General features: G+C 44.8%; 1 protein-coding gene across 1 annotated transcript in view; it reads right to left on the bottom strand.

Moving 5' to 3' along the window:
• Window positions 1-1,482: 1,482 nt before the first annotated feature.
• PDPN (podoplanin) overlaps window positions 1,483-24,891 on the bottom strand; it is a 170,729-nt gene continuing 147,320 nt past the window's right edge. Inside the window, exon 6 of the transcript XR_014528433.1 lies at window positions 1,483-1,497. The gene's annotated coding sequence lies outside the window, so the exon portion shown is untranslated. The remainder of the gene's footprint in view (window positions 1,498-24,891) is intronic.

The following is a 24,891-nucleotide window of genomic DNA, read 5'->3' as shown; positions in this document are numbered from 1 at the left end:
TGCTCTGGTCCATGGGGTCACGAAGAGTCAGACACGACTAAACGACTAAACAACAACAACAAAACCCAAAACAAAGAAATTGGCACTCCTTCCAATTTTGCAATGCGGTTGTCTGGCTAAAATAATCTACCAAAATGTGTATATAAGGAGAAAGAGCTTACAAAAAAATGTGTATTAGTGAACATAATGTACAGACAATGCATATACTAGGCCACACAGGCATAATTTTGCACAAACCTTTTTTTTTAAAAAAGATCCTGGGAGCTGATGCAGAAATGTGATGAGCCAAATATTAGATGGGGGGGGGGTAGGCAGAAGCTGAAACAGATTTCTTCCTCCCTAGTCTGAGCATCAATGAGTAACAGAGAAGTAAGGGGAGTGTGTTTAAAGACAACTTGTTTTCCATTCCCCCCCCCCCCACCTTTGCATTTATATCCCATCATTTTCTCCAAGGAGCTCCTGGGGGCACACATGGTACGCCTCCTCATTTAATCCTCACAACAACCCTGTGGGGTAGGCTAGGATGAGGGGCAATAACTGGCCCAAAGTGACCCAGCGAGTCTCAGGACTGAGTGGGGATTTGAACCCTGGTCTCCAGGTTCTAGTCTGACACTAGTGTTCAGGGAGGGGTCATACTTGGCAGGTTTATGTCCGATGTCAATCAGAGACTGCCCCTCTCCATTCAGCTTCTCTGGTGATAAGAGCAATTCACACCAATGATGGTCTGCAATAGTAGCACTACAGTGGTACCTCGGGTTACGGACGCTTCAGGTTACAGACTCTGCTAACCCAGAAATAGTACCTCGGGTTAAGAACTTTGCTTCAAGATGAGAACAGAAATCGTGCTCCGGCGGCATGGCAGCAGCTGGAGGCCCCATTAGCTAAAGTGGTGCTTCAGGTTATGAACAGTTTCAGGCTAAGAACGGACCTCCGGAACGAATTAAGTTCTTAACCCGAGGTACTACTGTATTTGGAAGCAGGTAAAAGTAAAGGACCCCTGGACGGTTAAGTCCAGTCAAAGACGACTATGGGGTGCAGTGCTCATCTCGCTTCAGAAGTAGACTCATTCAGTGCCAGATTTACATATAAGCTAAACAAGCTATAACTTAGGGCCCCACTCTCTTAGGGGCCCCAAAAAAAATTAAAGGAAAAAACCCACTGGATGTACATTTCTGAAATATAAGATAAAAAACAAATAAAATAAAACCTACATACAGCAACAGTGTCTTGTGTTGTGTAGGCTCCTATGATGTAAGTAATGGCCCCCGCCTGCTAGCCTGCTCCCTAAAATATCACTGGTTTGCTCATTTCTATATATAGGGTGCCTACATTCTGCATGGACTGGTTGCATAGCAACATGTGCAAATGGCTTTAGATACCTATTAGGTCCATAAACTACAATATAGCATATTTTACAGTGATAATTTGTTGTTGACAAAGGACAGCTGGACATATAAAGGGCCCCATTACCTTCAGTAGCTTAGGGCCTCATCAAACCTAAATCCGGCCCTGGACTCATTGACCTACCTTAGTAATGTCCATTAATTTCAATATATCTACTCTGAGGAGGACATAAGTAAGTCTCCATGGGTTTCATTCAACCTTAGTCTGACTCAGAGTAGACACACTGAAATTAATGGACATGACTAACTTGGGTCCATTAATTGCAGTGGGTCTACTCCAAGTAAACTTAGTCGGATGCAAAGCCCAGGCTGCTGATCTGTGTTTTGTGTTTCTTTCTTTTGAAAGAGAGCTGGAAAGCTTCAAATGGACACAGCACACAAAATGAGAAAAAGTCAGAACCTGTTTCTGGAGGCTACAGCTCAGCCATTGCTTCCCATTATGGCTGCAGCTCTTTTCTATCCAGCTCTTTTAATGTGGCTCAAATAATTCTGAGTTCCTCTCCCATCCCTGTGCAATGTGTCATAAGGCTTGTACAAGCCTATTATGTTTATTTTGCAAATGTTAATGACTTCATAATTCACCATTCAAAGCTTCAGGGCATTTGTGTGTATGGTATTATTCACTTTTCCTCTCATGCGTAAAAAATCCAAAGGCTCGGAAGGTAACAGCTGCATGATTTAAAGCAAAACAAATTATGTTTTTTTTTTCATTCATAAAAAAAATGTGCTACTTTTGTGCTGGTAGCTGATTCATTATTATTATTATTTTAGCTGATTAAGGCCATTTAACTGGTGGACTCAGTTAGCAATTAAATGTTAGTTGTTATATAAAGCACACTTAAAAAAAAAATCAAAGGTGGTTTTCTGGAATTTACAGCTTTCTGCTTTCAGAGAGGCTTACTCCCAGGTAAATATGCACAGGATTACAGCCTCAGTGTTCAGAGTTCGCATGATTATTGGTGGCTTTGGGGCAAAAATGGATGAATTGATATCATTGTTATGGTGATTGACAAGTGAGTGACAGGCGCCCAGTCAAGCTTGGGGGGTGGGTGTGTGGCAGGGGAGAGTGTTCTGGGAGTAACCCCTATTGAATTCCACAGGGATTACTTCTGTGTAGACATGCTTGGCTTGTACTGTCAGATAAACAACAGGGGAGAGCAAGCTTCTCTACGTTTGGTGGATAGTTAAGGACATGTTTTTAGGGGGGCATTTTGCTTGTGTGTCCTCAGGGATGAAAGGTAAAGTAACTGATTTAGAATATAATTGACTATTTTATTTATGATGCAACAATGCTGCTTTCTGCACTGGAGGGCTTGGAAAAGCTTTCATGCAGTTCCCAGATGGTCTCCTGTCTACATAAAAGTCAGATGTGCTTACAGATGGAACAGCCAGCCTAGGATGGAGGGTGTATTAGCTAGGTTCTTCATGAGGACATTTGGTCACTAGAATATATATATATATTTCTTTATACTTATTAAATTTCGATACAGTGGTACCTTGGTTTAAGAACAGCCCTGTTTATGAACTATTCGGTTTACGAACTCCGCAAAACCAGAAGTAGTGTCCTGGTTGGCGAAATTTACCTCAGTCTAAGAACAGAAGCCGAACAGGGCACTGGCAGCCGAAGGCCTCACTAGGGAAAGCGCGCCTCAGTTTAAGAACAGTTTCAGTTTAAGAATGGACTTCCAGAACGGATTAAGTTTGTAAACCGTGGTACCACTGTACTGCCCTTCCTATACAAGGATCACATACAGTTTACAATATGTAATCACATAATTGCTGGAGGATGGATGGCGGTTAACAGATTGAGGTTGAATCCTGACTGTTTTGGGGGGACAGGAGGCAGGCGGGTGTGGGGGATTCCCTGGTCCTGAATGAGGTAACTGAAATAACAGGTGCACAGCCTGGGGGTCATTTGGGACTCACAGCTGTCCATGGAGACAGAGGTTAATTCTGTGTCCAGGGCAGCTGTCTACCAGCTCCATCTGGTATGCAGGCTGAGACCCTACCTGCCCGCAGACTGTCTCACCAGAGTTGTGCATGCTCTGGTTATTTCCTGCTTGGACTACTGCAATGTGCTCTACGTGGGGCTACCTTTGATTACTACAACTAATCCAGAAAGTGGCAGTTAGACTGGCGACTGACCATATAACACTCGTCCTAAAGGATCTACACTGGCTACTATTACAATTCTGAGCACATTTCAAAGTGTTGGTGCTGATCTTTAAAGCTCTAAACGGCCTCAGCCCAGTATACTTGAAGGAGCATCTCCACCCTTATTGTTCAGCTCAAACACCGAGATTCAGCTCTGAGGGCCTTCTGTTGTGCTAGGTCCAATCTGACCACTACCACTAGACATAAAACCATATCTTTACCTAACATTTCTGGACATAAGTCCTGACAGAAGTGTTGTTATAGCTGATGGTCTGGAGGTTGCAAAGGGCAATGTATATGTTTTCTTTTACTGAGGCGGAGAACTCAGTTATGAGAAATGTGTTATTCCTGCCACTTTGTGTCCTGGGACCCAGGACTCTTAAAACACGCTCTATATCAGAGGGGGGGGGGGGACGGGACTGATCATTATCTATTCTGTCATATTAAAATCTCACCAGGTTTCCTGCTAAGGGAAGGACCCCTCTAAAGTGAATGATCGCCCTCCGTGCCTAATTTTCCTGCTCATCCATATGGATTCTCAAGTCACAAACTGCCATTTTACTCCATCAACCCGAGGTTGCTGTTTTAGGCTGGGATCTAGGGCCTCATTAGCCATTTTGGTGCCATCTCTCACTTCTGTGTAAAGATCCCTTAAAGAGTGGTTTATAGGGCAGGAGCAGCATTGGAGTCATTTACGAATGCTTTTCTCATTAGTGATAATTGATCTGCAAGATCAGCATCGTCCTGTGTGCCAGATGTTAACTTTCCTGTCTTATGGCTTTTAGGTCCTCCAAGCACCAGATTTACTTTATCATTGCTAAGGATGTCAGAGAGACTTTCCCATCTGTTGAAAGCACATCCTCTGCTTTAGGGTTCCTCTTTGTCCTCAGTGCATTCCCTGTCATGTCCCCTGTTAAGAACCATGTATGGGGTTTTTCTTGCCATGAGATAAAATGCTATTTTTAGAGATATGTAAACCTCTATAGGGAGTGCAGAGTTAGACAACACATCCATCTTGCTTCATAGTAAGCTATGCCCTTGAGTGAGAGGTTTTAAATTAGATACATCAAACTCATGTAGGACTGTGGAGAACTGAACCTGAGTGGAAAAAGTGACCCCAAAATCAATACATTCACCCATCCCTAATAAAAAGGTCTCGTCCCTGACCAGGGTGATTTGTGAGTTGCCTAAGGCTTCCTTGGAGTAACAATGGTACTAGGCAATGGGATCATGACGCACACAGAAAGAAAAGGGAAATACTGTATTTTTCGCTCTATAAGATGCACCAGACCACAAGACGTACCTAGTTTTTGGAGGAGGAAAATAAGAAAAAAAATATTCTGAATCTCAGAAGCCAGAACACCAAGAGGGATCACTGCGCAGTGAAAGCAGCAATCCCTCTTGCTGTTCTGGCTTCTCTGATAGCTGCGCAGCCTGCATTCGTTCCATAAGACACACACACATTTCCCCTTACTTTTTAGAAGGGAAAAAGTGAGACTTATAGAGCAAAAAATACAGTAATATACAAACCAATCAGAACTGACCCTTGCATAATACTTATGATGCGTATGCCCCCACCCTGCCCCAAAACTACAAACTTTCCAATTCCTCCCCCTTTTAAAAGTATTTTGTATTTCATTTCACATTTCAGCACCTAAAGTTACTGCCGATTAGAAGAAAATGGCAGAAACATAGAGATGGTGTGTGTGTGTGTGTGTGTGCCCTGAAGGTCATCTTGTTCCATGACTGTTTAATGCAGGAAATGCTGAGCTAGAGTGTCCCCAACAGAGTGATGCCCAGCCTCTGCTTAGACATCAAAAATGATATGTGCACACCATTGCCAACAGCTTTGCACCTTCATTTGACAGTTGCTGGATGATTGGCCCTCATCAGCAAATTAATTGTGTCTAAAATTAATTATAGTCCTTCCTTCCTTCCTTCCTTCCTTCCTTCCTTCCTTCCTTCCTTCCTTCCTTCCTTCCTTCCATCACTCCTAGCTAGCAAGGCCAGAGTTCAGGGATGATGGGAGTTATAGTCCAACATCTGGGGGACCCACAGGTTGATAAGCACTGTAAGGAATACAGTTTCGCAGCCTGGAAGGAAATGAAGACCTCCGAAGGGCTGCTGTGCTAACCTTATCAGACCTCGCAAATAACACAGCTCATAAAATTCCATGCAATCACTGGGAGAGATAAATGGATGTTGGAACTAGAGCGTGTCCAAAAGATATCCAAGTCATCATGTTCAAAGTCTGCCAGAGTGTTCTCCCTCTCTCTATATATATTGCAGTCATTCTCATGGGAGATGCCAGCATGCCGCAAGAGAGTTGCAGAAGCTTTACAAGAAACAGAAGCAATTAAATAATTAAGGGTTCCCAAAGCACCCACAAGGTGTTGTGTCTTTGCAACAGCCTCTGCTCTCCCCTCACCCCTTATCATCCAGGGTTCCTCACAGGTAGCTAATTATTCCTCCATGTTTGCATGGGGTCTAACTGGAGGAGAGACGGACTCTTTGAGAAATGGCCCTAGCCTGGTAATATTTGCAGGCAGAACGTCCCACGTTCAATCCCAGACATCTCCAGGAAGGGCTGGGAGAGACATGGGAGCCGGGAACCCAGGAGAGTCACTGCCAGTCCATGTAGACAATACTGAGGCAGACAAACCAATGGCCTGACTCAGTCTAAGGCCCATACCTAATAATAATAATAATAATAATAATAATAATAATAATAATAATAATAATAATTTATTTATACCCCACCCATCTGGCTGAGTTTTCCCAGCCACTCTGGGCGGCTTCCAAAAGAATATTAAAATACTGTGATACATCAAACATTAAAAGCTTCCCTAAACAGGGCTGCCTTCAGATGTCTTCTAAAAGTCTGGTAGTTGTTGTTCTCTTTGACATCTGGTGGGAGGGCGTTCCACAGGGAGGGCGCCACTACCGAAGAGGCCCTCTGCCTGGTTCCCTGTAACTTGGCTTCTCGCAGTGAGGAAACCGCTAGAAGGCCCTCTGCGCTGGACCTCAGTGTCCGGGTAGAACAATGGGGGTGGAGACGCTCCTTCAGGTATACTGGACCGAGGCCGTTTAGGGCTTTAAAGGTCAGCACCAACACTTTGAATTGTGCTCGGAAACGTACTGGGAGCCAATGTAGGTCTTTCAAGACCGGTGTTATATGGTCAAAAGCAGAGCATATGCTTTGAACTGCATCCAATGAAGTTCTACGAAGAGCAGAGCACTGACCTTAACAGACCTGAATTAGTCATATTGATAACTGTTAATGGGTCTACTATGAGTAGAAAATAATTGGAAGCAAGCTTTCCTGTACTGGCATCCCTGGGGGGGGGGGCGGGCTGGGAAAGACTCCCAATTTCAACAGGATTCCCTATTATATTTTTGTTGCCACACTGGTAAAATACGGTATTTTTCGCTCTATAGGACGCACCCAACCATAGGACGCACCTAGTTTTAGAGGGTGAGAACAAGAAAAAAAAATCTCTCCCTCTCTGCACAGCACCCCTTCAGCGAAGTGGCAGGAGAAATGGAGCCCCTTCCATTTCTCCTCCCGCTTCGCTGAAGGGGCGTTGTGCAGAGAGGGAAAGCTGCGCAGCACCTCTCCAGCAAAGCGAAGCCAGGAGACAAGAGGGATCAGTGTGCACCAATCCCTCTCGCTCTCTTGGCTTCAGCGAAAGCAACACGAAGCCTCCAGAGCGCGGCGGGAGCCATGGAGCCTGCATTTGCTCCATAAGACGTACACACATTTCCCCTTAATTTTTGGAGGGGGAAAAGTGCGTCTTATAGAGCGAAAAATACGGTACTAGCTAGATGGCGCCAGTCAGGTGTGACCTATCCAAAGAGTGGTAATCAATGGCTTCCCATGGCCTTAGGGAACTGTGGCATGAGATACCTCTGGGTTCATAGAATCATAGATGGAAGGGATCCCAAGGGTCAGCAACTCCTTGCAATGCAGGAATCACAGCTGTAGAATCCCCGAAAGATGGCCATCCATCCTTGTCCTCTGTATAAAAGCCCCTAACAAAGGAGAGTCCATAACCTTCCAAGTCCATTCCACTGTCAAACAGCTCTTCCCATCAGAAAGCTCTTCCAGAAAAGTTCCCCAAGAGTGGGAGATATGGGGAAGAAACAGAAGTTCCCAGCTGAGAGCTGGGAAGGTCTACTTTTCTGAATATGGATAAAATATATGATACAATTGTGATAGAGGGTTTTTATATCTATTTCTTCTTCTCTCTGTTGCCTCTTTATTTTTTTGTTTTTCCTCTTATTTTGGCTTTTCTGCATCTTTTTCTTTTTTTGGTTACTTTGGCTTTTGTTGTACAGTGGTACCTTGCAAGACGAATGCCTCGCAAGACGAAAAACACCCAAGACGAAAGAGTTTTCCGTTTTTTGAGTCTTTCCGCAAGACGAATTTCCCTATGGGCTTGCTTTGCAAGACGAAACATCTTGCGAGTTCTTGTGAGTTTGTTTCCTTTTTCTTAAAGCCGCTAAGCCGTTAATAGCCGCTAAGCCGTTAATAGCCGCTAAGCCGCTAATAGCCGCTAAGCCGCTAATAGCTGCTAAGCCGCTAATAGCCGCTAAGCTGCTAAGCCGCTAATAGCCGTGCTTCGGAAGACGAAAAAACCGCAAGACAAAGAGACTCGCGGAACGGATTAATTTCGTCTTGCGAGGCACCACTGTATCTTATGTTGAAAATGCTCAATAAAACATTTAACCAAAGAATCTCCTTGTATTTTGAATCCATTGGTTCTGCCGTAGTGTTGCTTAACCTATTTATAGCACCATTCCAGGTGTGGTAGCTAAACTCTTAGAGAGGACAGAAGCAGGATTGAAGATGATCTTGACAGAATGCTAAAATGGGCCGGAATTAACGAAATGAGTGATATCTAAAGGTTTGCAGGTAAGTAGGAACAATCAAACACAGGGCAGGCAGCAACACACATGTAAAGAATCTACAGGCTTTACAAGATGGGAACCAGCAGTACAATGTGGTGAGCGCTAATGGAATTCTCAAGTCTTACAGTTCTATGATGCAATAATTGCAAAACGTTATGGTACTGGAACCCCTTCAGATCTCCATGCTGTCAGAAGGAATGTGTCATGCTAATTTAACTCCTTCTTGACCAGTCCAGCATGCCATGGGGCTAATACTTCCTCTGCCCCACCATTCCACCAGAGTAACATACCATTCACACCAATCCCTTCAGGACTTGGAAGCAGCATTCAAAACTCCCATTGTTCTAGGCACATTTTGCTGCAGGGAATTTCATTAGCGCGAGCAGTTTCTGAGCTCTGGGCGCAGTACTGCGCCTAAGATTTCAGATTAAAACTGCAGAGTGGGAGGAAAGGAGGGCCTTTTTCTGCCTCCCAACCTTCAGCTACTCTCTGAAGACTGGAGAAGAGACCCTCTGAAGAATATTAGGGGGGTGGGCAGGGGAAGACCATTTGAAAAATGAACATAATATTTTAGCTGCAGTTCATTCATTTTCAGCTTTGTATTCTTCCTATAAAAAAAGCGTGCCTAGACATTCCATTGTTGCGCTCGTAACCTAGGTTTAAGGTGCCATTTAGCTCCTAGCTTTCATATCTCAGTTTCTAACACTGCTTGGAAGCATCTAAGGCCAGACTCCCCTATTTGTTGAAATAGAGTGACACTGATTGCACAGCAGAGGTTTTTAAAAAGCCCATTGGGTAGAAATGACAGAGCTCCCTCTTTCCCCCTTTTTCACAGCTTACCATTTCATGCCATATAGGGAGCCTCTTTGGCACATAACAAGCGACTGGCTCTTTCAAGCTGCACCTTACCTCTCCAGGCAAGTGCCGTGACTCAGAATTTCACCCTTCTGTCTGCGCAGCTCGTCTTGAAATAAATACCTGTGGTTACCCTGACAACTGCCTTATCCCCCATCACTTGAGGGGCACGGGAAACCTGCGAGCTTTTCCTTTCAAGCATGGGAGCAGCAATGCTAAAGTGCCGGAGAGTTCATGCTCCTGCAGAGAGTGAGGTTTAGGGTCTGGAAGGAATTTTGCCTTGGGGTTGGTAGTCTAATAACCCAGTATGGAGGGGAGCTGGTGGAATGACGCCCTTCCCTACATTTTGTATGTAATATGTTTGATTGAAACAGGAATGGACAGATCAGTCTATTTGTAGCCCATGCCACTTTGGGATGTGCAAATGGAATCATTATTCCATTTTGCCCAGCTTCTTCATTAATCCACTTTTTAAAAGGCACAAAAGTTTGCTCTTGAATGCATATTCTAAAATGCTTTTGGGTGAAGTATTTTCTCTCAAAATCACAGAAATTCTACTATTTTACTGTTCAGATATGTTAACTAAACTGTACTAATAGAGGACAGGGAATGCATGCAGCGTCTCTTAACTGCTGCCAGAATTATTATTTGTCAATACTTGGGGGGGGGGGGGGAGATGAGAACACCACCCATGAGAGAGTGGATAACTAAAACCTGTAACATTTACACCACCAACCAGTCTAATGTTTACCAGAGAACCTCCTTTTTTTGTTTTTGTCTTGTTTTAAAATTCTCTTTAAATAGCCAACATGTTGACTGGTAAAAGATGCAGAGCAGTTAATGGTTCACCAGGAAATTCATAATTTATGCCTGAAACCTACTTGAGTAAAACACAAAATGCTTAAGAACCCATTAAAGAGGCAGGGAAACCTGAACCAGAGAGCTTCAATTATAATGTGGTTAGCCCAGAAAGGATTTTCCTCCAGACTTGGGTCTTAGTTCAAAACAAAAGCAAAAAAAATTAAAAATAAAATGAGCCAGACTGATGTCTTTTGAATAACAACAGAACTGTTCTTGTAAACCAAGGTTGGGGAATTATCAGGCCTAGGGGGTGAATATTCCCCCTCCCCAACCTCTCTAATTGGCCATGGGGCTTCTATCTCTATCTATCTATCTATCTATCTATCTATCTATCTATCTATCTATCATCTATCTCCCAAGTTCTGCTCAAATGCTTTTATCTGCCTGGAACATGTCCTCAAATTATGGCAATGGCTGGATGGAGCATGGAGAGGTGAATGTGTTTGTGTGTATCGTCCTCTAGGTAAAGGTAAAGGGACCCCTGACCATTAGGTCCAGTCGTGACCGACTCTAGGGTTGCGGTGCTCATCTCGCTTTATTGGCCGAGGGAGGCGGTGTACAGCTTCCGGGTCATGTGGCCAGCATGACTAAGCCGCTTCTGGCGAACCAGAGCAGCGCACGGAAACACCGTTTACCTTCCCACCAAAGTGGTACCTATTTATCTACTTGCACTTTGATGTGCTTTTGAACTGCTAGGTTGGCAGGAGCTAGGGCCGAGCAACGGGAGCTCACCCCGTTGCGGGGATTCGAACGGCCAACCTTCTAATCGGCAAGTCCTAGGCTCAGTGGTTTAACCCACAGCACCACCCGTCTTCTACTGCACACCTAAAATGTAGCCCTCAACCTAGCCACATCCATTGCTCCATTCACTTTTGCATCTGGTTCTTCCCGCAACTGGAAAGTGGCCCCTGGAAGGTGGCCCATAAGACAATGTGGCCCTCTGGAGTATACACTGAAGCTAGAGAGCACATTATACCAGCTATGCAAATTTCTAAACTCCAGGATACCTCTGAAATCCTCACCCAAATTTCTTACCAGATGTTAGAATTACCTGGTTTCCAAAGTGGAACAGACTGTTCAGTCGAACCATTGCGTAGTTTTCTATAACATGCATAATTCAGCACAGCTTTTCAATATTGCATTGCCTTTGTGTTCCGAGGTTGCCAACGTACATGGATAAAACATTACAGAAAGGCAGTATTTACATTACATTAAAACACTATCTTTTCCTCCAAGGGACTCAGGATAGCAAACACGGTTCTGCTCATCGTTTAATCCTCACAACAACCAAGGCTGAGAGGCAGTGACTGGCCCAAGGTGACCCTGTGAGCTGCATGGCTAAGTGGGGATTTGAACCCTGCTCTCCCAGGTCAAAGTCAGACACTCTAATCACTACACCGCACTGGTTTTGCTTTTACTAAAACCTGGATTTGAAATGGATCTGGCTGCCAAGAAGACAAAGCAACACCAAAGCATTGGAAGATCTGAAAATAATGGCAAAGCTTCTATGGGAGATTTCCATCCTCGCTCCTTTTCCAGCCTGAGACTTATGTGGTGCAAGATTCAGGATTAGGTTAATACTAGACTCCAGGTTGGCTTGCATTTTTTGGCATACTAAGCTGTTTTGTAGTTCCCAGATTAAGAACACAAGAAGAGCCGTGCTGTATTAGGCCAAAGGCTAGATTTAACCCAGCATCTCATAGCGGCCAACCAGATGCCCTAATGGGGAGTCACTTCTCCCTACATCCGACATGACTAATATGCAGGTAGGAGCATGGTCCTAATTTGGTTTTCTCACTTCTCCGAATTTCGTAATGCCGTTATTGGTTCAAAAATAAATAAATAAATAAAGCAAATTTAACAACAGCTGCAATTAAAAGATTTATTTTTTTTAATTTTTGCAAAACAACCAAGCACAGGATGGAGTAATGGAGAAATTTCTGAAACAACAACGGGATATCAGCTCCACCCAAGGCATGATGGAGAACAGCAACAACCGGGAAAAGAGAGACATAACATCTTACAAGGACAGGAAGAAACACAACGGACAGAATAATTGCCACATGCAGGAAGAACAAGGATATAGTTTGAGTGCCTCACTTGTAGCTCTGTAAATCATGTAATGTGTCAACACAAATAGAAGTTATTGAAAATTAATAAAAACTATTATCAAAAAATAAATAAGGCAGAGGTGCATATTTTAAGTGAAAATGGTAAGGTGAATCATCGTATAAAATACATTGGTACCTCGGGTTACATACGCTTCAGGTTACATATGCTTCAGGTTACAGACTCTGCTAACCCAGAAATAGTACCTCATGTTAAGAACTTTGCTTCAGGATGAGAACAGAAATCGTGCTCCGGCGGTGCGGTGGCAGCAGGAGGCCCCATTAGCTAAAGTGGTGCTTGAGGTTAAGAACAGTTTCAGGTTAAGAACGGACCTCCGGAACGAATTAAGTACTTAACCTGCGGTACCACTGTATGGTATTATCAATAGCATTAAGGTATTCCTCAAGTCTGAACGGCTTCCAAAAAGGATGACACAAATTTGTAGTTGATAGGCCTCCTAGATATCACACAGTGTACGGTTAAACTGTGCAGCTCACTCCCACATGAGGCAAGGAGGGCCACCATTGTGGATGGCTTGAAAAGAGAACAAGAGAACTAGAGAAATTCATGGAGGACAGGACTATCAATGGCTACTAGCCATAATGGCTATGCACCACTTCCATGGTTGGAGGCAGCAATGATTCTGAATACCAGTAGCTGGAAAGGAGAGGAGGGGGAGGGTGCTGTTGGCCTCAAGTCCTGCTTGTTGGGCTCTCACAGGCATCTGATTGGCCGCTGTGAGAACAGGAGGCTGGACTAGATGGGCTATTGGCCTGATCCTGCTGTCAGGAGTGCATGCAGGAGCCAGGCCCTGTGACCAATAGGACTTTGCAGGATTGGGGCCTTCCTAAGTTTGTTCTGGAGAGGCAAGGCGCGGCCGCACAGGTGAGGCCGATTGGTAACTTACAGCACCTGGTGGCAAGAGCTGGGAAGGGATATAAGGTCAGCATTTCCCTTTGGCTCTTTGCCACAGCAACACACTTCCTGCCTTGCTGCGTTTGGCTTCTTGACTCCTTGCTTCTTGATCCTTGACTTTGTGACTCCTTGCTTCCTGACCCTTGGCTTCTTGACTCCCTGCTCTCTGACCCTCAGACTCTTGGCTTCCTGACTCCTGAACTCCCATTCCTGCTCCCACCCCGCCATCTTGCCTGCGGTCCTGACGTCCCCAGCTGGGACTTCGATCGCCTGTGAACCGGACCGTGACACCTGCAGCCTCTTCTTACATTCATATTTTAAAAGGGTAACAATATCAGGGGAGCCTCGCTCGGGAGTGAATTCTACACATGAGACACCAGTAGTGGGAAGCTCTCTGGACGTTATCCACCTTATCTCAGTTAGGAGGGACTTCACAAAAGGAAGAGCCCCATCAGATATCTCAGTTATAAGCCTTGTAGGGTTTTAAGTCGGCTCTTCAAACCAGAACCCAACAGAGCACTCTGAATATCAGCAAGACATATTACCACAAATCCCAGTCAAAACCCATCCTAGATGTTACTGGAGCATGGATAACAATTGCCATAGTCTATCTATGTGCAGGAGATGCCACAGCTGGCACACCAAAATAGCCCTGGTCTGGGCTGAAGCTCTGCAGCTGATTTGTTTTTTATTTTGTTTTTTTCCAAAGGCAGATCTGCACTACATTGGAGAATGTGAGCTCTGTATACAGCAGAATAAATTACTGTGGCTGACAACAGAGAGTCCCCCCCCCCTTTTCTTTTTGGTCTCCTTGCATTACAGTTCCCCTCCCACTCCTGCAAAACACATCCTTATGTAACCATGTCAACTATCAGATCGATGGGATTGTGTCATTGAATCCGCAGCAAATATTTTGAATAAATGAGAAATAATCCCATAAAAGCAGGGTCTCGTTGGCAATGAAAACTGGCTGATTGTGGAGCCATATATTAAGAGAGGGTGGCGGGGGGTGGGATGGGGAGAGAGACTCTGTGCCATTCAGCAATCCCAAGGAGTGATTCATAATGTTCCAGCAGAGAGAAAGAGAGAGAGAGGTTGCCAGAATAAATGAATCCATTAGCTTTACTATTAGGAATTGCAAGACTGCTTGGGGGCTTCTTAACCTGTACTGGGTGGGAGGCTATGGAAAAATTCTTTCTCTCTCTCTTCAGTGGTATGGCAGTGTAGAGTGAGATGAAACAGGGATGTGTGGGGACTCAGGTTAATAAAAGAAAACCCTTCTTCACACAGCACAGAGTTCAACCAGGGAACTTGTTTCCTCAGGAGGCAGCGATGGCCAACTTGAATTGGACAAGTTCACAGAGGAGGATAAGACTACCAGCCATAATGGCTCTGCTCCAAGGGACCGTCTCACTCTCAGGATTGTGGGTGCCTGCACAACTCTGCCTCCACATCCGAGCCCCACTCCCTAGAAAAGGGTGCCTTGCTCACTGGCTGAGGCCAGAAGTTTACGCACACACCACACACACCACACCACACCCCCACCACACCCACCCCCCCACACCCACCCCCACACACCCACCCACCCACCCACACACCATCCCTACTTCTCTCCATCCTGTCAAGAAAGAAGCACACCATCACATTTAGAGAGCACAAGCCTGTTAGAAGAAACACACTGAAAGAGAGTGTGGAGCAGGGACAGCGAAGGGTGTGGCCTGTGGGCTGGAGAGAGAGGACCGGAGAACTGCGTTTGGGTCCCTGGCCTGAGGCACCCCACCACACATCTCAGAAGAGGTGGCACTCAGCTGAAGCAAATGTCTCAGAGAGATGTGGCACCCAGCCAAGCAGCCTTTCTAAGAGGAAGACGTGTGTGTGTGTGCGCGTGTGTGTGTGAGAGAGAGAGAGAGAGAGAGAGAGAGAGAGAGAGAGAGAAGAGAATTCACAAAAGATGCTACCCACAACAATCAAGCAGCGACTCTTTTAATTAGCATGGTTACCAGCTGGCCAGATTGTGCGGAAAGGGACGCACGCCTTGGCCCAGGTGACCTGAGAAACACTATTATGAAGAGGCAGCCACAATGGCGGCTTTTTAATAGCCTGGCCCGGCATCATCACAATGCACAGGCAAAGTCTCAGGCAGATGTTAAGTTAATTAAGAAACATTTCCGAGCTTTGTCTCCCGGAGCTAAATGCACACTGGCCCCTGACTTGCCCTGACTGTTCAGGCACTTGAGAGTCCATTAGTAGTAAAATGTCGGCACCATCTTGTGGCATTATTCACCCCAGCTTGAGAAGGTTGTTTTCCTTTTGCAAATAAGTACATAAGGGTAGTTTGATGGCTGATTGAGCTCATCTGCCCTCCTGCAACCCATTCTGCAACCCAGGGGAGCTACAATATCAAGTGAGGTGTTGCTGGCCATCTACTGTCAACTGTTCATCATCACCCCTAGTAGCATTCCAGCAAAGCAAATCTGACTGGCCTGAAACCTGCCCATGCTGCAGTGGTTAGAAAGCTGGGCATACGGGAAACAGCAAGGACCAAACCTCTGATCTGTCATGGAAAACATAGTGGGTGGCCATAGGCCCAGCTAAACTCCTGATCTCATCCATCTCATGTGGTTTTTGAAACCTGCTAAGTGGAGTCTGACAGAAGGGACAGGAAAATTCATGGTCCACTCAGAATGTCTGCTCTTTGGGTATATTCCAGCTCAAATTGCAAAATAGCGACATATTTTACGAACATTTGCTGTGATTCTTGTTTTTAAACATCACAGTAGAATCAGATGTAGAACTGCTACTGAGGAATCAATATTGCCTTTGTGTGGAGCTTTACAGGGGTGCCTGTGCATTGTGTTTTGTAAAAAAATAATAATCCTCTGCACACATGAAAAACCATTTGGATGCAATTGTATACAGCATCATGTAAAACTGTGTTTGACATTTTACACAAACACGGTGCACTTGTATATCAGTCCCCCTTTGTGTAACTGATGTACATGTGTATTGAGAAAACACAATGGAAAAAGAATCAGTTGCATGGAAATTCCTTGCTTGGCCATATGCATATCAGTGATGCAATACCATAGAATTACAGAGTTTGAAAGAGTTAGTCATTTGATCCTCCTGGTCAATGGAAGAACATTGTAGCAACAGCATCTTTGACAGGTCCCCCCACCCCCTGAAAGACACCCAAGATTAGACTTTTAAATATTTAGCTCAAATCTGCTTTCTGGTTAATTTCCACCTGTTAGGTCTAGTCCTACTCTCTGAAGTTAAAGAAGCTGTCTCCCCCATCTGGCAAAGCTTCAGACATTTGAGCTAGATCTCCCCTTTCATCTCCTCTTCTTAAGGCTTACTCACTTCTTCATCATTTCCTTATTCAGTGGTAGAGCATCTACTTTGCATGCTGAAGGTCCATTCCCTGCACCTCTTCCAGGTAGGGCTGGGAATATCTCCCATCTGAGGCCCTGGAGAGCCAAGGAGAGCCAGTGTAAACAATACTGATCTAGATGGACCACTGGACTAATTCGGGGGAAAGTCAGTTTCCTGGCTCCTATGACTTGTTTTCTCTACCACTGACCATCTAGCTTTCCCTTTCTTCTTCTTTCACATAGGGAAAAGAGGTAGGTGAATTGAAGGAACTAAGAGCTGTAGCCAACAGTGTGCAAGTTCCACTGGAGGGACGGTGTTTCTCTGAAAAAGCCGGATTCTTCCAAGCATATTGACACCTCCTCGAGGCATTTGCAGGAGATAAAACAAAAGCCCACTCTCTTCCCTGCCATCTCTTCCCCACTTGCGTTTCCATAGAAATCAATGTCTCTGTTTATGTCTGTTTTCGTCCAGGTTTGCTTTGCTGAGCAGCTGTTCTATGGTTTCGCACGGCGGAGGGCTCAGGAAAGAACATGCGCCCCTTCTCTAAAGGACAGTGCAAATAAATTTCGAAAGAGTGCTTAGAATATTGGCCACCATGGACAGTGCCCGTGGCCACAGAGGTACCTGCGAGTTACCTTCCCTGCCATCTTCCTTCCTTGGACGTTTTTAATCAGAGGTTGGGTGGCCACCTGTCATGTATGATCTAGTTGAGATTCCTGCATTGCAGGGGGCTGGACTAGATGAACCTTGGGGTCCCTTCCAACACTGCAATTCTATGATCCCATGAAATCACCCTTCTCTCCCAGGCTGCAACACCTTCTCCTTCTACTGCATTTATGCATGGAAGAAGTATTACGCTGGGCACAATGGAAAGTTCTCCCACGAGCTGAATTTTTGCATATGCATGGGTACGTGATCACATCCATGGAGGGAAGGTGAATGCACCTTTTCAATGGCAACTGCAGATTCCGTACCACTGATCCCGTGTCGCATGCTATGATGAGAAAAACAATAAAAAAGATATAAAGGGGGGAAATAGGCCTGCAAAAATGATGGGGGAAGCAGACGACTTTTGAAACCTAATTGCTAGAAGAGGGTTGGGATGAGCTTATGTAAGTGTGTGGCTGTGTTTGTGGCATGTTTATGCATGTTTATGAACAAACTTTTTCTATATTTACTCTTTATTTTTCATGAATTTACAGTACCGTGGCAATTACCCTGTAATGTACCTTGGATTCTAGTTCTGATAAACTAGAGTAGTGTTTGGCTGGTTTGAAATGGAACTGAGTGCTGAAACTTTCATATGGATCTTTTTTCACCAGGAAAAAATGTCATTCTACCTTGTTGTGGGTTTTTTAGACTGAACCTTCCTTGTCTTTTCTTTTTAAAAAGAAAAAAAAATTGGCATACTGTGGCAACGTTACCAGTGTTTGTGTGCATATCGATAAAAACACTGCAACAAAGAACCTGGGTGGAATCATTATGCATTATTTTCTCGTGATTCTTTAGGCGCTGCCTTTTAGTGATGCACATGTGTGTGGTTTTGCACTGGCAAAGCACCGCAAGAAAAGAAAATGCAATCTTGGTGAGATTGCATGTATGATTTTTATCAGGAGGTTTTTTGGTGGTTTTCCACATGTGTGTGTCAGGAAAGCAGTGCTACACACTTCAAAAACAGAAAATAAAGCCACCTTGATACAGTCATGTTTACTATGACGGGGGGAGGGAAAGGGAGGGAGAGACAAACACTTGAGGCAGTGAGAAATGCTAGACTGAGCACCAGCAAAAGGAACAAGACAGAAAGGAAAAATAAGAACAGCAGGGGAAAGAGATGGAAGGAATAAGAATAGTGTGGCAGGGAAAGAAACTAAGACACAGAGTCATAGCGAGCTATGGATGTCACACAACACAACACAACACATTTTCCCGCAGGTCCCACTGATCACTCTCAAATAATTCTTAACTCCTAGGTTATTTAAAACAAACAAAACCCTTCAACTTATTGGGGTCCGTTGTGACAAAAAATGAGACTCTCCCTTTGCAAAAGCAAGAAAAAGGAAAGGAAGAATACCATCTCCTTCTGCCGTTCAGCCCAAAGCACCACACCTTACAGATAGCACAATTTACAGTATTAGGTGCAAGTTAATAAGGCTGGCTTTGAATTTTATGATTGGTTTTATTGCATCTGGGTTATATACAGTCCTCTGTAAACTATAGGGTTTTTGAACTTCTGCATTGTGCTGGAGGCAAGAGCAAATAACGTTTCATTCTCCTGGGGCCTCAGCTACTATGGCTGAGGATTTTAATTATTAAAGGTCCTGGATCAAATATGTGGTAGAGAGCTGTGCAGCACCACAGAAGAAGCAGGAATCCCTTCTGTGTAGCCTTAGGATTTTTTTTAGTCAATAGTAATAAAAAAAGAAGGAGAAGGAGGGGGTATATCACACATCTTCCCAAACCACTTTTATAATACCACCGGATATTCACAAACATTCAAAGGCCAGAGATGCTCCTCATTCCACCCTTTCTGTCCCTTTATTGGTATATGAATTCATTTCCATCCTTCTCAGCAGTTCCAGGTTGTTTCAAGTGCAAGCATAAGCTAAAGGATACAAGGTCCCATGCCATTCATCCCAATTCAGGATCTAAGGAAGCAAAATTAAGTCCAAAGAGAGGACATGGTCCGGCAGGTCAAGCTAATACAAAGGAGAGGGAAGGTCCAGATATGGTCAAACAAACAGAGGTCAAGCTCTCCAAAACCAATCATTCAAGGGAGGCAGTACCTTGGACAGCTCCAAGTAGCACCCAGGGCATGGGGAGGCAAACTGGGGGCTGGATCCAGCCCAATCACCTTCTAAATCCGGCCCGAGGACGGTCCGGGAATCAGCTGTTTTTACATGAGTAGAATGTGTCCTTTTATTTAAAATGCATCTCTGGGTTATTTGTGGGGCATAGGAATTCGTTCAACCCCCCCCCCCATATAGTCCTGCCCCACACAAGGTCTGAGGGAAGAAGAGAAGAAGAGGAGTTTGGATTTGATATCCCGCTTTATCACTACCCTAAGGAGTCTCAAAGCGGCTAACATTCTCCTTTCCCTTCCTCCCCCACAACAAACACTCTGTGAGGTGAGTGAGGCTGAGAGACTTCAGAGAAGTGTGACTAGCCCAAGGTCACCCAGCAGCTGCATGTGGAGAAGCGGAGACGCGAACCCAGTTCACCAGATTACGAGTCTATCGCTCTTAACCACTACACCACACTGGCTCAGGGACAGTGGACCAGCCCCCTGCTGAAAATGTTTGCTGACCCCTGATCCAGGGCCTGCTCATGTTGTCTTGCCGCTCAATGCAGAACTAAAAATGCCTCCCTGCACCATATTATCCTCTGCCACTACTGCCTGGAGGCAGCCTGAGGAGTGAAAAAAGCCCAAAGAAGAGTGGGCAGTGGTAGGCACAAGGGTGCATGGTTATGGTGGTGCACAACGATACCACTTCTCTGAGCTGTTTGAAGCCTGCTATCTCGAGACAACCACCTCACCACACCTCATGCGCAGGGTGCCCGGAAGCACCTACGTTATGAGTCTCACTCCATCACCTGAGCAAGCCCAGGCTGAGCCTCAAACAGCTCTGAACAGCTTCCTCCTGCTGTTATTTATCAACTGGACCAGTCTGGTTTTGATGCTTCTCTCACTGAGACTCCAGAGGACCTCTGCCAGTCTGTGCAGAATACTGACCTAGAAGGACAAATTGTCTGTCTCAGTGTAAGATTTCACTGCTATCGGAAGCACTCCACACTGCAACACTTTGCTTCAGATTCCACTTTTGGATTCACCCCCCTTTTTTAATATGTCTCTTGGTGTGCATGGGGTGTTAGGGGAGGGGTAGTACCTCTGTTCCTTCTGGGATAGTTTGTCCACTTTTGATCTCCACCCTGCACTGAGTTCTCAACTGTGGCTCCTAGGAACTGTCAGGATGCAGCATCAGCCACACCTTGGGAACGGCTTTGACTGGCCAGCTGAACCAGGTGAAGGTAGCTGATGGGTCTCAGAACCTCAGAGAATTAGGGGCTACCTCTGCATGTGAAGACAAGCTCTGGCAGACTGAACAGATGAGACCAACAGGGTCTAACAGTCAAGAAGGTGGTTTCTGCACATGATGTAGAGGGAAGTGAGGGGCAGATGGGGCTTGTCAACCTGAGAAGGCAGCTTATCTAGGAGAAGGACAACCCTTGTCCTACACTTCCACTGCCTTGCAGGCCAGTGGGCTATCTTCAGCAGCAGAAAAGGCTGAGCAGTACACCCTATACAAATCTGGAGTACAGTTGCTAAGATGGTTGGATAACAACAACAAAAAAATTATTATTTATACCCCACCCATCTTTATACTCCTTCCAGCAACTCCTGCAGCCAAGCTTATGCCAAATGTATTGCTCTGCTTTCCTTTGGACCACACCAGCAAGGCCAAGAGGGAGGTCTTGTCATCTGGGCAGCCCAGAACTTCCATTCACACAGCCCAGGCTTGTGCCCCAGCATAGGTGTCAGCTCCCCAAAGCCCACAAAATTCCCCATGAAGGGGCTAAGCACATACAAATTTTGGCACCACAGCCATGCACGCTACATAGCACCTCCAGCCCTGGGCAGTGCACCCACAGTTGTGGAGCCAAGCTGGCACTCCTGCGCCCCAAGCAGGTCACTCCAATGCTGCAGCTTGACTGCACCCCAGTGGCACACTCCATTGTCTCTTGGGACAGATGGATGACAACAACAACAACAGCAGCATGCCTCTTGGACATGGCTGTAATCTCCAGTTTCAGCTGTTCTCCTGTGGTAACACAACACTGCTAGTTTCAACATTTTCTTTTCTCAGGACGGTGTATTACATGGACACCAGGCAGGTTTACAGCATGCAGCACCAGACGGCGTACAGATGGTGCCCTAGATGGTATCAGTTTGGAAAGGATGCAGGCTGCCTTTATCGTAAGGGGGGCCCTTATTTTACATCTTTCGATGTTTTGATGTGCTTCTTTAATTGCACATACTGAAGTTCTGCAAGATACATGCAAACGCACATGATATAGACCCTTTCTTTCAATGAAAGAAAAATAGAAGTGTAGAGTTGGAAAGGGCCCAAAGGGTAATCTAATGCAGGAATCACAGCGAAAGAATCCCTGACAGATGGCCATCTAACCTCTGTTGAAAAACAGCCAATGAAGGAGAGTCTGCCACCTTCTAAAGTAGTCCATTCCACTGTTATTCAGCTCTGCAATAATCTCCAGGGTGTCTTCCAACAGACCCAAGAACAAGCTTGTTCACACCTTAAACTGAACACAAATACAAATGTTTGTGCAAAAGAGTGTATATTTGTTGTGACTCAGAGAGTGTACACTTGTAGAACATTACATGGCTTGTAACCAATGCTAGCCCTACTCAGAGCAGACTCGCTGAAGTTAATGCACAGGACTAACCGGTTTATTATTTTCAGTAGGTCTACTCTGAGTAAATTCTTTTTAGATACACCACCTTAACACACTTGCAGTTACAGATAGGTAGCCGTGTTGGTCTGCCATAGTCAAAATAAAAAAATTCCTTCCAGTAGCACCTTAAAGACCAACTAAGTTAGTTCTTGGTATGAGCTTTTGTGTGTATCTGAAGAAGTGTGCATGCACATGAAAGTTCATACCAAGAACTAACTTAGTTGGTCTTTAAGGAAGGAATTTTTTTATTTTAACACACTTGGTTTATGTTATGACCCAGCACAATGGCAAATTGCACTTATCTCCCATTCCTGCTTGGAAGTTGGTTCCCATATACTGCAACTCAATTATTTCTGATGGGACCTATATATATGGTTATTCTACCATAATTTCATTTGGTTTTGGAGTACAATCTGGAAGTGCCTTGCAGGAAGGAGTGCTTGATGGATTTATTTTTTTAATGGAAATCACTTCAGCTGCCAAATAATATCACCAGGTTGGTCTACCCATGTTTGGAACGGAAGCTCGTTGCATGACTTTTGCATTGCCTGCAGCTAATTTTGCCATGATTTGGAGTATGGAGGGGCAGTGGTGGGCAGCTCTATGCAAAATTGAGATGCTTTGCTTGAGAAGCCTGCATTGCAGGGGGTTGGACTAGATAACCCTTGGTGTCCCTTCCAACTCTATAATTCTATGATTCTATCCCCATTTCACCCTGTTGTACAGTGTCAGGCTCTCAGCTTATCTTTTGCTCCCTCTGCCCTTCCAGATTAATCAAATTGGAGCGACAATTGGAGAATCTGGCAGGCATCTGCATTGTTTTACCTTGTTCACAGGAATGCCTCCACATTAATCAAACCAATGGCTTTCCCACTCGCTGCAGTGATTGATACAGAACAAGGGCAAACAAAGGATTAGGGATGAAGCCTTCAGCCACTGCATTATCAAACTGTTATTTTTTAAAAATATAAATAAATAAACATGCACCTGCAGCTCTGAGGCTCTGACAACGCTTGAGGATTTCTCAGTAGCAATGTGAGTAATGATAATAAACCATTGGTGTGGCTAGCCAAGGGTGGCTCACAGAGGTGCATCTAGCATAGGGATGAGGGAGGAATTCATCGGAGAAATCTTGGAGGGTGTGTGAAGGGAAATCTCCACAAGGGAGGATGTTCGAAAAGGGGTAAGGGGCTGCCAGCTCTGCAGGCAAGGGGTGACATAACTGGGTTCCCAAGCCTCACAGGGGTGCCGCAGAAAGAATGTACAGTGGTACCTTGGGTTAAGAACTTAATTCGTTCTGGAGGTCCGTTCTTAACCTGAAACTGTTCTTAACCTGAGACACCACTTTAGCTAATGGGGCCTCCAGCTGCCGCCACTCAATTTCTGTTCTCATCCTGAAGCAAAGTTCTTAACCTGAGGTACTATTTCTGGCGTAGCAGAGTCTGTAACCTGAAGCATCTGTAACCTGAAGTGTCTGTAACCCGAGGTACCACTGTAGTTGGTCAAGGGAGCCAAGGACTCAAAAAGTTTGGAAACCTCTGCAATAAGGAGTAAACTCTGCAAGGAAGCAACCAAAAAGGCAGTAAGTAGTTCAGGGATACCCCACAGTACAGACTCAGATGTCCCACAATTATACATGCACATGCATCCAGGAGGAAAAAAAAAACAGAGAAAAAAGGAGAGAGAGAGAGGAAATGTATAATCCTTCAAGTTGAAGCAGTCAACTTCGCTGTTAAATCCTTCTTGGGGACCTTGGACTTTTATTTGATGCCATATCAAGGCACAGCTCTCCAGCGACATTCAACAGGATTTTGATATCAAAGGCAGCACCATCACAGCAAAATCCAGCTTTGCCACAAACATCCGCCTCGACAAATTACATTACGGTGGTATTAGAGGGCAGCACTTAAGCAAGTGATGTTTATAAAGTTTATATTGCTGACAAAAATGATCTGCTAGTGCATCAATGCAATCTTGTGATAACATATCTCACATCCTAATAGCTATTTCCCACCCCGCCCCACTTAATATAGCACGTGGCACCATTATAAAAGGAGCATGAAGCTTTTGCCCTAGATATCAAGGCGTTGCAACGTCATCATAATTGGAAAGCATTTTAATGCTAGTGCCGAAAGTATACTGGGGACTGCACATTAAAAAAAAATGCATAGCTTCCTGCCCTTAGCTGCAGTCAGAAAAAAATGAGATCAAATGGGAGACTTGGAAGCAAAGCATTCAGTATATCAGCGGTAATAGGCTTTTCTGACAGGTTTTGCAACTTGTGGTTTCTATGGCACTAACCAGTCTTAAGGATTGACAAATCCGTCTATATCCATTCCGTGTCAGTTTGCCACGTGCTCAGTTGCTAGTTTGCTTTGTAGATTTATGTTTTGTGCCTTAACTAAATGCATGTAAATTATGTGCAAAAAAATACCTGAAGCCGCGTTGCAAAACGTGAAGTGTGCAGTCTGGTTAATGGCGGAGTTTTGTGTCCAGGACAAGGAACCAAGTCAGTTTGCTTTAGATTGTGTGGGAAATCACATGACTCTGATCTCTTGCGAGGAAATAATTTTTAGCTTACAAAACATGTGGACTTTCCCCACACTAGGAGAAGTGGGAAGCTTTGGCAGAAACTTGTAAGGGGGTATTTTAAAGGTCTAGCAGCCTGCAATTGCACACTTTCCTTTGCTGCAGTTTTGTGATTTTTAAATCCCCGATAGGGTTTTCTCACCAAAGATTACTTCTCACAAACCTGGATCTGGGCACTCAGGGATTTCTCTTTTTATTCTTTAACCAAATTACTAAAACCAACACAATCAAGGTGGAAAATGCTGGCCTG

Source organism: Podarcis liolepis, assembly GCF_965112155.1.
Source record: "Podarcis liolepis genome assembly, chromosome: 7".
In the NCBI taxonomy this organism is placed as follows: domain Eukaryota; kingdom Metazoa; phylum Chordata; class Lepidosauria; order Squamata; family Lacertidae; genus Podarcis; species Podarcis liolepis.
This window is presented reverse-complemented; position numbering and strand designations above follow the sequence as displayed.